This window comes from Mya arenaria, chromosome 9, assembly GCF_026914265.1.
Source record: "Mya arenaria isolate MELC-2E11 chromosome 9, ASM2691426v1".
NCBI classification, from domain to species: Eukaryota; Metazoa; Mollusca; class Bivalvia; order Myida; family Myidae; genus Mya; species Mya arenaria.
The window spans coordinates 7,416,204-7,428,878 of record NC_069130.1 but is presented as its reverse complement, the minus strand read 5'-3'; the positions used below and the strand labels follow the sequence as shown (position 1 = coordinate 7,428,878).

Below are 12,675 nucleotides of genomic sequence, written 5' to 3'. Positions count from 1 at the left end.
GCACTGTCGCCTTTTCGCCATTATACTGTCTTGTTTTCACCATTGTACTGTCTTGTTTTCACCATTATACTGCCTTGTTCTCATCAACGTACTATCATGTTTTCACCATCGTACTGTCATGTTTTCACCTTAGTACTGTCATGTTTTCAGCATTCGACTGTCTTCTTTTCGCCATCTTACTGTCTTGTGTTCACCATTGTACTGTCGCATTTTTACCATTTTACTGTCATGTTTTCACCTTCGTACTGTCATGTTTTCTACATGGGACTATCGCCTTTTCGTCATCGTACTGTCTTGTTTTCACCATCATACTGTCGCCTTTTAATCATTTTACTGTCATGTTTACACCATCATACTGTCAGGTTTTCACCATCCTGCTTTTATGTTTCACCATCGTAATGTATTTTTTTTTCATCATGGGACTGTCGCCTTTTCGCAATCATTCCGTCTGGTTTTCACCATAGTACTGTCGCGTTTTTACCATTGTAATGTCATATTTTCGCCATCGTACTGTCAATGTTTTCATCATCGTACCGTCATGTTTTCACCATCGTACTGTCGCGTTTTCACCACTATACTGTATGTTTTTACCACTATACTGTCATTTTTTTCATCATCGTACCGTAATGTTTACGCTATCGTACTGTCATGTTTTCCCCAACGTTCTGTCATGTTTTCACCATGGTTATGTCATGTTTATGCCATCGTACTGTCATATTTTCACTATCGTTAATGCATTGTTTCACCATGGTACTGTTACCTGTTTTGCCATCTTACTTTCATGTTTTCACTAACGCACTGTCAGGTTTTTGTCATGGTAACTACATGTTTTCACAATTGTACTGTCATGTTTCCATCATGGTACTGTCATGTTTTCACCATCGTACTGTCATGTTTTCACCATCGTACTGTCATGTTTCTATCGTACTGTCATGTTTTCTACATAGGACTGTCGCCTTTTCATCATCATACTGTCGCCTTTTCACCATGTTACTGTCATGTTTTCACAATTGTACAGTCATGTTTTCACCATCCTGCTTTAATGTTTCACCATCGTAATGTATTTTCTTCATCATGGGACTGCGCCTTTTCCCAATCATTCTGTCTTGTTTTCACCATAGTACTGTCGCGTTTTTACCATTGTAATGTCATTTTTTCGCTATCGTACTGTCATTGTTTTCATCATCGTACCGTCATGTTTTCACCATCGTACTGTCGCGTTTTCACCACTATACTGTCAAGTTTTCACCATCGTACTGTCATTGTTTTCATCATCGTACCGTCATGTTTTCGCCATCGTATTGTCATGTTTTCACCAACGTTCTGTCATGTTTTCACCATGGTTATGTCATGTTTATGCCATCGTACTGTCATATTTTCACTATCGTAATGCCATGTTTTCACCATGGTACTGTTACCTTTTTTGCCATCTTACTGTCATGTTTTCACTAACGCACTGTCAGGTTTTTGTCATGGTAATTACATGTTTTCACAATTGAACTGTCATGTTCCATCATGGTACTGTCATGTTTTCACCATCGTACTGTCATGTTTTCACCATCGTACTGTCATGTTTTATCGTACTGTCATGTTTTCTTCATAGAACTGTCGCCTTTTCGCCATCGTACTGTCTTTTTTCACCATCATACTGTCGCCTTTTCACCATTTTACTGTCATGTTTTCACAATTGTACAGTCATGTTTTCACCATCCTGCTTTTATGTTTCACCATCGTAATGTATTTTCTTCATCATGGGACTGCGCCTTTTCCCAATCAGTCTGTCTTGTTTTCACCATAGTACTGTCGCGTTTTTACCATTGTAATGTCATTTTTTCGCTATCGTACTGTCATTGTTTTCATCATCGTACCGTCATGTTTTCACCATCGTACTGTCGCGTTTTCACCACTATACTATCAAGTTTTCACCATCGTACTGTCATTGTTTTCATCATCGTAACGTATTGTTTTCGCCATCGTACTGTCAAATTTTCACCAACATTCTGTCATGTTTTCACCATGGTTATGTCATGTTTATGCCATCGTACTATCATATTTTTACTATCGTAATGCCATGTTTTCACCATGGTACTATTACCTTTTTCGCCATCTTACTGTCATGTTTTCACTAACGCACTGTCATGTTTTTGTCATGGTAACTACATGTTTTCACAATTGTACTATCATGTTTACATCATGGTACTGTCATGTTTTCTCCATCGTACTGTCATGTTTTCACCATCGTACTGTCATGTTTTATCGTACTGTCATGTTTTCTACATAGGACTGTCGCCTTTTCGTCATCGTACTGTCTTTTTTCACCATCATACTGTCTCCTTTTCATCATTTTACTGTCATGTTTTCACAATTGTACTGTCATGTTTTCACCATCCTGTTTTTTATGTTTCACCATCGTAATGTATTTTCTTCATCATGGGACTGCGCCTTTTCGCCATCATTCTGTCTTGTTTTCACCATCGTACTGTCAAGTTTTCATCACGGTTATGTCATGTTTATTCCATCGTACTGTCTTGTTTTCACTATCGTAATGTCATGTTTTCACCATGGTACTGTTGCCTTTTTTTGCCATCGTACTGTCATGTTTCACTAATGTACTGTCAGGTTTTTGTCATGGTAATGTCATGTTTTCACAATCGTACTGTCATGTTTCCACCATGGTAATGTCATGTACTGTCATGTTTTCACCATAGTACTGTCATGTTTTCAACATCGGAATGTCATGTTTTCAGCATGGCACTACTGCCTTTTTTGTCATCGTACTCATATGTTTTTGTCATTGTACTGTCATGTTTTCACTTTCTTACTATCATGTTTCCATCATGGGTATGTGGGATTTACATCATTGATTGTTTTGTTTTAATAATCGTACTGTCGCGTTTTCACCATCATTCTGTCATGTTTTTACCATCATACTATCGCCTTACGGTGCGCATGCACATAAAATAATTTGCCCTTCATGTGAAAAAAATATCGGATACGATCACCATCATTGTAAATCTCCATTCATAATTGCGTCAAACTTTATGAAAATAATACAGATGTATAAGAAACGTCTCGTAAACTCATCGGTCGTTTGAAAAAAAACTAATGATAGCACAGCCCTAAAGCAAATGGCACAGTCTGAAGTAAAATGACGTAACGTCATATTTACTTTATAAAAGCACCTGTCCTTTTTATGAATAATAATACTTCTACAACACTTCCTGCTATTGGATCTGCTACTACTACTACTACTACTACTACTACTACTACTACTACTACTACTACTACTACTACTACTACTACTACTACTACTACTACTACTACTACCTGCTGTTGCTGCTGCTGCTGCTGCTACTGATACTGTTACTACTACAACAACAACAACAACTTCAACTTCCACTACTATTACTACTCTTGCGATCTCTTTTCTGACTATTTGCTTGCTCATGCTGCTATTCTGTAATACAACTATTCCATTCGGGATTTAACGTGTTTGAGAACCAAGGCAACCATAGAAACTCGAATATGTCAGTCTTATACGTTGTATTTTTAGAACAAAATTATCTGAAATAATATTCCACAAGCACAACCTAAAAGTTTTTTTCCGGGAAACCGACCCTCCGTAGCAAACTTGGTGTAAATATGATGATTATTGAACATCAAATCTATGATAACTGAACTATTATTTTGGGTACATTGAATGCTATGTAAAGTAAGTGAAAATGTGCAACATGATGATGATGATGATGATGATGATGATGATGATGATGATTATGCGTATTGTGATTATGAGAATGTTGATTATGATAGTTACGATAATGCCACATTGGCGACAATTTTTACAATAATACAAATCACAATGCGACGACGATGACGTCAACTAAGATAATGATAACCATATCACGACGCAACATGACAACAATGATTATGTGATGACCACAACTAAGATAATGATATTTATAGTAGCAATTAGGCAACAACGACATTTATGCAAATCATGATGCAATGATGACGTGAATGGTGCTAACGAGGTTATAATGCGTAGTTGATGTTGTTTTTGATGTTGATGTTGATGATGATGATGATGATGATGATGATGATGATGATGATGATGATAATGATGATGATGGTGATGAAGATAATGATCTTCGGTTGAAGATATATTTCAAAGACACGCACCCCTGAAACCAACATGTTAGCACTTGGAGGGGAAATCTTCTATGCTCATGCGCACCGGAAGACAATAGAACAATGATTATAACACGACAATACGATGATGACTTCATGACAGTGCGATGATGGAAATACAATTGTACTTCAATAAAAACGCGATAGTACGATGATAAAAACACTATAGTGCAATAATGATTACACGACAGTACGATGATAAATACAAGACAGTACGATGATGAAAACACAACAGTACGATGATGAAAACGCGGTGATAACAGCAGACAAAATAATGAAAGAAAATTAACATGCATTAAAAGAAACCATCCTTTTATACTACAGTTATCAATTTCCAAGAAAGAGTCTAACATTTGTTAGTAGGGGTCAGTTCCCACCAAACCTGCTCTTTCATAGTTTATTACGCTGTTAAACTAGTGACTGGCTGATTTGATTATCCATGCTGGTATATAGTAGTAAAATTATGATAGTTGAAATAATTACTACAGTCCTATGCAGACCGCTGTTTGTTCTTACTGCAGGATTGACCAAAGTTGGGGGATTTATGGAGGATGGATGACTTGCTAACTGAATTAGCAATCTCAATAACACCTATAATAAACACCTAAATTATTTAATCATTCACTTCGTTCCATCAGATAAATGCTACTCAGTTGCAGTCTGAGGATTGAAAAATGCGTCTCTTTGTACAGTCAAGTTCTGGTTGACTTGCCGTCAACAATGTACAAGCACATATTACTGAGAATAGAAAACTGGTTAGATAATAATAGCCGTCTCCCCGGCAATCTGTCCATTTCGATTTTTGTGTGAGTGAAATTACAAAATTTTGAGCGACTCAATAAAACTTCATATATTAATTGATTACGAACAATGAGAGAGAATACGAACGCTATTTAAGTATTTTGAAGTATATTTGCATCATGTTTAATTTTAATGAAATTGATAAAAATATGTTTTACTTGGAATATTGATGATTGATTTGATTTATTTAATTTAAACACGATTAGCTCAACTCTCATGAGTTATACACAAATACACCTTTTCGAAGACGTCATCATATCAGAAAGTTTAAATGGTTTACGGTTAAACAGACATTGTTATCCTTAAAGAATTCTTTATATTTCACACAAGTTAACTACACCATGATATAAATTGGTAAAACATTTCTTAATCGAGGAACTTAATGCACTATAATCAGTTGGCTTTGACACAAAGCCCCTGGGATGTAAATGGCAATTAAATTTTGGCATTTACTATCCAGCCACCAGAGTGCTAGATCTTAAATTACCCCAATGCCATGCTTATCAAACTGATCACAAGAATTAGTTATACATCATTATGCTGAACAAACTTGCATCGCGTCAGTGTCAGTGGCTAGCAGGGGAAAGTCTTATTTTGCATACGCACTGCCCTCTCCATTCCTAAGTTCACTGAGCAAGCGCATGCATGTAAAATGGATTTTTCAATGAAATGGAGTATTGATGGTCATATTTTCCAAACTATAGAACAAAAATTCAATGGAAGAGTAATCAAGCATGTTCATTGTGGCAGCATTGGTTGCATTAAGGTAAATACTACTATAGTTTTGTTTATTTGTAAAAAGATATGATTATTATGGTGTTATTGCCTTTAACCCTTTGTAAAAGCGGATGCACAGTTTTAAAACAGTTGCTGCCTTCATGAAACAGTGTAAAAAATACCTTTGTCAAACAATTTTCGCTAAGTTCCACATTTGCATTCCTTACACATTTTACTAATTGAAAACATATAATTTATGTTTGGCTTTTCAAACAACATTAGTTTTTATTATCATCTTTCTATCAACAAATTGCAATGCTATAATTAAACATTTATCAAGTATTATATGAGTTGATATGAGCAATTTGCAACTAAGTTTTGCCACGCATATTTTCCTAGCAAAGTTTATAAACGCCTTTTTAAATATAATAATTATAATAATAATATCATATAAAACTTTTCACAAGCACTAGTTGCGATGATTATATTTATCTTGTTTAAATTAATATCTCTCACAATTTTCCACAAAACAGGTTTCCTTTGAAGATGATGAAAGCATTCAATGCAAGTTAGAACAGTTTATTTCAGGTACGAAGCCAGGATTCAGGCAAAGCAGATCCCTGTTCTTGAAATGGTTAGATTTCAAGGTAAAATTGTCATCTAACTATTTATTAGTAAAACATTTTTATAGTAAAAGTAACCTAAGCCTTACTCCCAGGTGCATTACGACACAAGGTGGTTTACATTTCTGTTACGCTTAGTGACTCTGGCTCATATACGTATAAAAAAGTGACAGTTGCACTTTCCTAATCACGACTTTTTAAGGTGACACATGGAAGCCGGGCAAATACCAAATAATTTGTATTTTTGTAATGCAGCATTTTTGGCAATATTTTTTTACATAATTGGACTTCCTGTTGTTGTTCTGTTTATTTAATTAGCGCAACTAGGGATCTTTTCTGAAGTTTTTTAATGTTATATTTGTCTAGTTGTTCTTTAGTCATCACTATTTCAATTTATTTAAATATTTCATGATTTTGAAATGGATCGTCTGTAGCGTTTGCTATGAATCCATGTCAAACATCCATTTCTTTGTATTTAGATGTATACAACTAAATTATTATCCGTGGTTTGAGGATTCTTAAATGGTGTTACAAGGAATGATAATATTTTAGGCACACCTGTGAACAATCTCTTTGCCCAGATTATCACTACGAGCTGCCATACTTTGTTGTATTTCAGGGATGCGAGATGCAACATATATCCCGATATCAATCACCTCGAAAAGAAGTGCATCGCTAAAACGCGGCAAATAAATGAGGTATAGTACCCGGATTGCCAATATAGTAATGTTTTAAATGTTTTTAATTTGCTGGGAAAATCACACACAATAAGTTGTAAATACAAATATAACAAGCAATTTCTTTTCACACGCGTGAAGACTACATGAGATAAATGTGAAATTCCATACATTATTATGTTGTTGAATATTATAAGGGTTTAATTGTAATTGTTTATTTTTCAGTTACAAGGGGATATTCAGAATTTGAAAGAAAAACTGGTAAATAAAGACAGGCAGATTGCAGATATGCAGGTAATATGCCGTTAAATCTTAAATGCTTAAAATGGTAAATGTTTTAAACTATTTTGATTAATTATTGACATGTCTTTTTATTGTATCGTAATATGTCCATTTCTGTTAAGAGACCTTGTCGGTGTTCAACTTATAATGTAGTGTAAATAAATAAGCATAGGCCCTCTATTTTGTAACAAGTATTTCATTATATATGAACAACCTTATAAAGAACATAAAAAAGGAAAGCACACATGCTTATCTATAAATATTATTCATAAAATGAACATAAATTCTCTGTGAATATACGCCTATACACATTTTCAGAGAGTATTATGTTTTGCACTATTAAAATGTTTATTCAATATTTCCTTGTCGATATGTCGATTTAGAAAAATATGGCAAATTTTGCATGAACATATATTTCAGGCAAACCAAAACAGAATGTATGCAGAGAATGATAGTCTAATGCTCAAGAGTGAAAATGGCAGAACAGACAGCAGCAAGGGCAAGGGCTTCCCTACCAAAGGTACCGTTTTTTACATGGAAATAAATTATATTCAATGAAGCTCGTTATTTCTCATGATTATTATGTATATGTGCATGTTTATAGCTTCAACTTAAATAACAAACTCCACAGCCTCTAACCACATACATAAATGCCGCATCTTATCAACCTAGAAGTAAATGGGGTACCTATTATGACCATATTCCTTGCATTTGTTTTAGCACGTCTGTTTAAGAACGATGAGCTTACATCATGAAAACGTGTTAAAGTTGATATATGTGTAAGATGATTGACACGTATATTATAAATCATAGTAAACCAAAGGGTCAACATTCATAACTCATGTAGTTCTTATTACTAATTTGCATTTTGGTAAAATATTGTTACACCAGCAAACAATGCCAGATTCGATAAGGTTTGTTTGTCTGCAGAAATACAACTTAAAACTAGGCTGAATTCATTTATTACATATGACTGATAATATTTGATAGACATACTTTTCTCCTACCTCAGATAAGTAGATCCAAAAATTTGGCCATGCAGGAAATTAGTGTCTTGCCCTCTGGCAAAGATAAAACAAAGACCCGTATGAAATACAGTTGAACACTGCTATTCCGAACACCGTTTATCCGAATTGATCGCTGTTTTTTTGTTGTTTTTTTTTGGTCCCGATTTTACTCCTACTTTGTTTAACTAAATTTTTAATCCTTAACCCGAAATCGCTAGTCCGAATTAATCGCTATTCCCAAGTAAAAATTACGGGCCCGATTTGGTATTTCACACCTATTTATCAATTCTTATTTCGAACCTTATCATGTCATAGTTTTTCACACCATACTTCAATTACACTAGGGCATGGGCTTGGGGTGACAATGGAGCACAATTAGCGCTTGTTAATGAATGAAATTGAGCACGCGTATTTTACAATCATCGATGTCAGAAAATTAGAAATTCATTTAGGTGATGTAGTGTGTATATAATTTCTGGTTAACACAACATGAATATCAATCGAAAAAACGCATTGCTCACTTAACCCGCTACCGAATAATCCGTACTATGTTCCGAATGCATACATGTGCTGTCAATTTGTTTTAAACGTTTTATGTTTTAATAAAGAAGTAAAAAAAAAAGAATTATTTGTCATTTAGTACATAATAAATCAACAAATATTTTTGTATACGAAATATCACTCAAACCGAATGTATCATATTGGTAACGTGTAACCGAAATTGCAATCTTCACGACTTAGTATATCACGTCATCTATTATTCGCGAACGCTGTCAATTTTATGAAAGTTGTTAATCCGAAATATCGTTATCCCGAAATATTTTTGGGTCCCTATGATTTTCAATTAACGGTGTTCAACTGTACTTTTTTATTGTCATAAAGAGTTCCAGTAAAAAATACATTTTTACCTCATTTTGTTAAACTGAGATGGGAGAAAAAGCATATACCATAGCCGCCCGTATAAGAAAGGTTCGTCCCAACACTCGCTCAGGGTGTTCTGTAAAAACTCAGTAAACCTCGAGTAAACCTCGTTTCCACAAAACACCCGACGCACAGGTTGGTAATGAACCTTTCTTACGCTCTCGGCCATGTAGGATACTAATAATGACGTTGATACGTAATCGAATTAGCTAAACACTTCCAACGAAAAAAAAGAAATTGTCAACCGCAAAATTAAGTTAAAGTTATAGTTCAGTAGTTGTAAAGATTGTATGAAAATAGTAATTGAATTTAAGAAAAACAACTTATACATGCTAAATTATTAATGTTTATTTTCCATGATTTCTTTACCAAAGATAACTGGCAAAATCTTATTTTATGTAACAATTATAACTGAGCATAATAAATGATTTTAGTAATGAACTGAAACTTTCCTACCAGTATTCAAATGAAAACTTGGCAAGTGGCATACATGTATTGCATATCACATTCATGTTGTATGCAAAATAATAACAATATGCAATATAATACTCAGCCATATTCATGAATTTGGCAACCGAAGAAATAGTGCAAAAAAATCATACATACTTAAGAGCAAAGTATACTTTTGCAATTGCTTTAGAGCCCCGGTCCTGTGGTTAGACCATATACTTTAAAATCACGCTGTTGCGGATTCGAATCCCGCCTCCGTCCAGCATATTTTTATTATGGTTTCCCCACCTCTGTTTGTTATATGCTTTTCATAAAGTTAATCGTTATTTTAGTACAGCAGGATTCAAAAATATATTTCCAGACAGCAGAAACTGAAACTTTAGCCGAAGTAGCAGACCATATGACGGTATGTTCAAGTATAAATACAGAAATATAAAGCCATTTGTCTATTAAAGTATGAAACATTATATAACAAACCATTTGTCTATTAAAGTATAAGACATTATAGCATATATATAACAAATATACTGAACTTAAAATGATCATTAATTGGATTTTGGCTGTAATGGCAATATGTAGTATACACTGTAATTTTAAGAATACACCACATCTATAAAATCTAGGAAATACTTATATGTTTGGTTCGTCTTCAGGTGGCAGTTGTGGAATATACAAACCAGAGTGTGTAAATTGGAGAAATGGAGGGAAACATGATGACCTTTGCCCGTCGGCCAGTCGGAAAACTAACAAGTTCTCTCAACGTAAAAAATAAACAGAGCGTGATTTTGAATCCCTTGGACAAAATGAAAATTAATCGTCGATTTTTAATTGCAAAATTCGAAGGATGTAAGAAAGACGACGTAATACAATTATCGGAAATTCAGATTCAACTTATAAATCAGTCCGTAGCTTCGTATTGTTCCAAACAAGCTTCAGACATCTAAAACCTCATATATTTGGTATGATCATAAATATCAGATAACAGTGTGCCTGTACATATCTTTTAAACCTTGTTTTTGTATTTCAGTAAGCTTACATTGTGTTTACATTTTGTAAATATTTGTACATTTTATGATTGAGTTATTTTTTATTTACTTTTGCTTTGCCTTAAAGCCTATTTTATTTTAGTAAGTAAATAATTCAAGTTTCATTTTTTGAACAGAGAGAATCGGTCAATGGCGAAGTCGGGAATCTAGTCTTGGTATCTCGAGAGCCATTCCAGTATGCTAAGCTCTTACCCTACATAACTCATTACTAAAGTTCTTCCTGTGATTTCTGTGATGGAGTTTTTTTATTTATCCACTGCTCTGTGCATAAAGCCTGACATATTTGAGAAAGAGCCGTCTTTGGTATTCATGAAATATTACATTTATATCCTTTATTGTCACTTGATAACAGTTCGAAGGCCATCATGCTTTGGCTCATCTACTCTGTGTTTATTATATTTTTTTTCAACTTTCTTTTCATAATTAGTTTGTATGAAATACCCCTTCTTACAACAACATTTGTGTCCAGCATAAGCTGACTCAGAGTCTGATATAGTGACATCCTTGTAGGAAATATAAATCCACTTTTAAATGTTTGCTATAGGTTGTTTATCATATACTATAAAGTATTCCTATCAAGAAAATGTCTTGTAAATGACGAGAACGAATGATAGAAGTATTATTATTTTCTTGAATAGATAACTTTAAGCAGATACTTTAGGTTTATTTTAATGATATGGAAAGAAACATAGAACAATAAAAAAGTATTGAACCTGCTCCATGTTTACTGATGGAACATTCACCAATTATGTTAATCATGTTCTCGATGACTTTTTTTATTTAAGCATACTTTAAATGTACAGTTCATAACATACACTTAGTTGTTTGTCATTCACGTTGTGAATAATTTTTTAAAACTGTATGTGTTATAACCGAAAAATTTTCAATACTGCTATTCATTTAAATGCCCCAGTCTGAGAGGCAAATAGATTTCACTTGTCTGTATGTTCGTCGGTTCATTCAGCTGTCACAAAACATTTTGTCACACGTATCTCCGGCAGTAAATTAGCAAGAGTCGTAAAACCAGCATGTCTAGTTTTGCATCTTAAGTTCTATTTGTCTGTTGGGTGTTTGTATGTTTGTCAAATAATCATATTTGTATTTCACTTCATCTGGTAACATCCCCGAATTGTTTTGGTTATGTTACCAAACCTTTCAAGATTTAGTTGGTAATATTCCCAGAAATATATTTACCTCTGTCAATAAATGTGAGCTGGTTAAGCTCTGCGATTATGTTAAAGAATCAGTATGTATTCGTAATGTTATTTCTAATAATTATTATTATTATTATTATTATTAATTTAGTTCATCCTCTGATACTGCTGCCTTTACGTCAACATATTTGTGTCTTCAACCATAGCACTAACCATGTACAAGCATTTGATATCAAAAAACCTAAGTGTATGTGTTTAGACGATGTTCTGATGTATATGACTTATAAACGTCTGTTCTGTTCTTTTCTGTGTTTTTTTTTTTAAAATCATAATATGCGAAAGTCCACACTTGTATTTAAAATAATTATTGTCAAATTGTAAACTTGCAAGAGACATACCTGTAATACTGAAATAACATTATAGTAGGTTTAAACAACCAGGAATATGTAATCTATGTCTTTCTATCAATCAACACTTATTAGAGTCAAACGTCATGGTCATAACTCATATTCACCATTAAAATGTTGTCGTATTTACTTATTCCCTTCTAAGAGGACACATTTTATCTGCAAATATCTGTTATCATCTGAACACGATTGAACACTATGTCTACTATCCTCACACTTTGAATGGTCATAATCTTTAAACTGCCTTAAAGTCATCCAATGGCAATGACCAATCAGCTGTCATTTAAGTCCATGCATATTTCGATTGTTCAAATAATCCTGACAACATGGCGCTCAGGGGGTGGTGGGGATTAATGTTTGACAAACATCTCTTGTTATAAAATGTTTATATTTTTATTGGAA

General features: G+C 33.8%; 1 long non-coding RNA gene across 1 annotated transcript; it reads left to right on the top strand.

The window, feature by feature from the left end:
* The first annotated feature begins 7,229 nt into the window (after positions 1-7,229).
* Positions 7,230-10,074, top strand: LOC128246586 (uncharacterized). Its single transcript, XR_008263288.1, has 3 exons — positions 7,230-7,300; positions 7,709-7,808; positions 10,028-10,074. It is a non-coding gene; the product is annotated as an uncharacterized LOC128246586 (long non-coding RNA).
* The last annotated feature ends 2,601 nt before the right edge of the window (positions 10,075-12,675 follow it).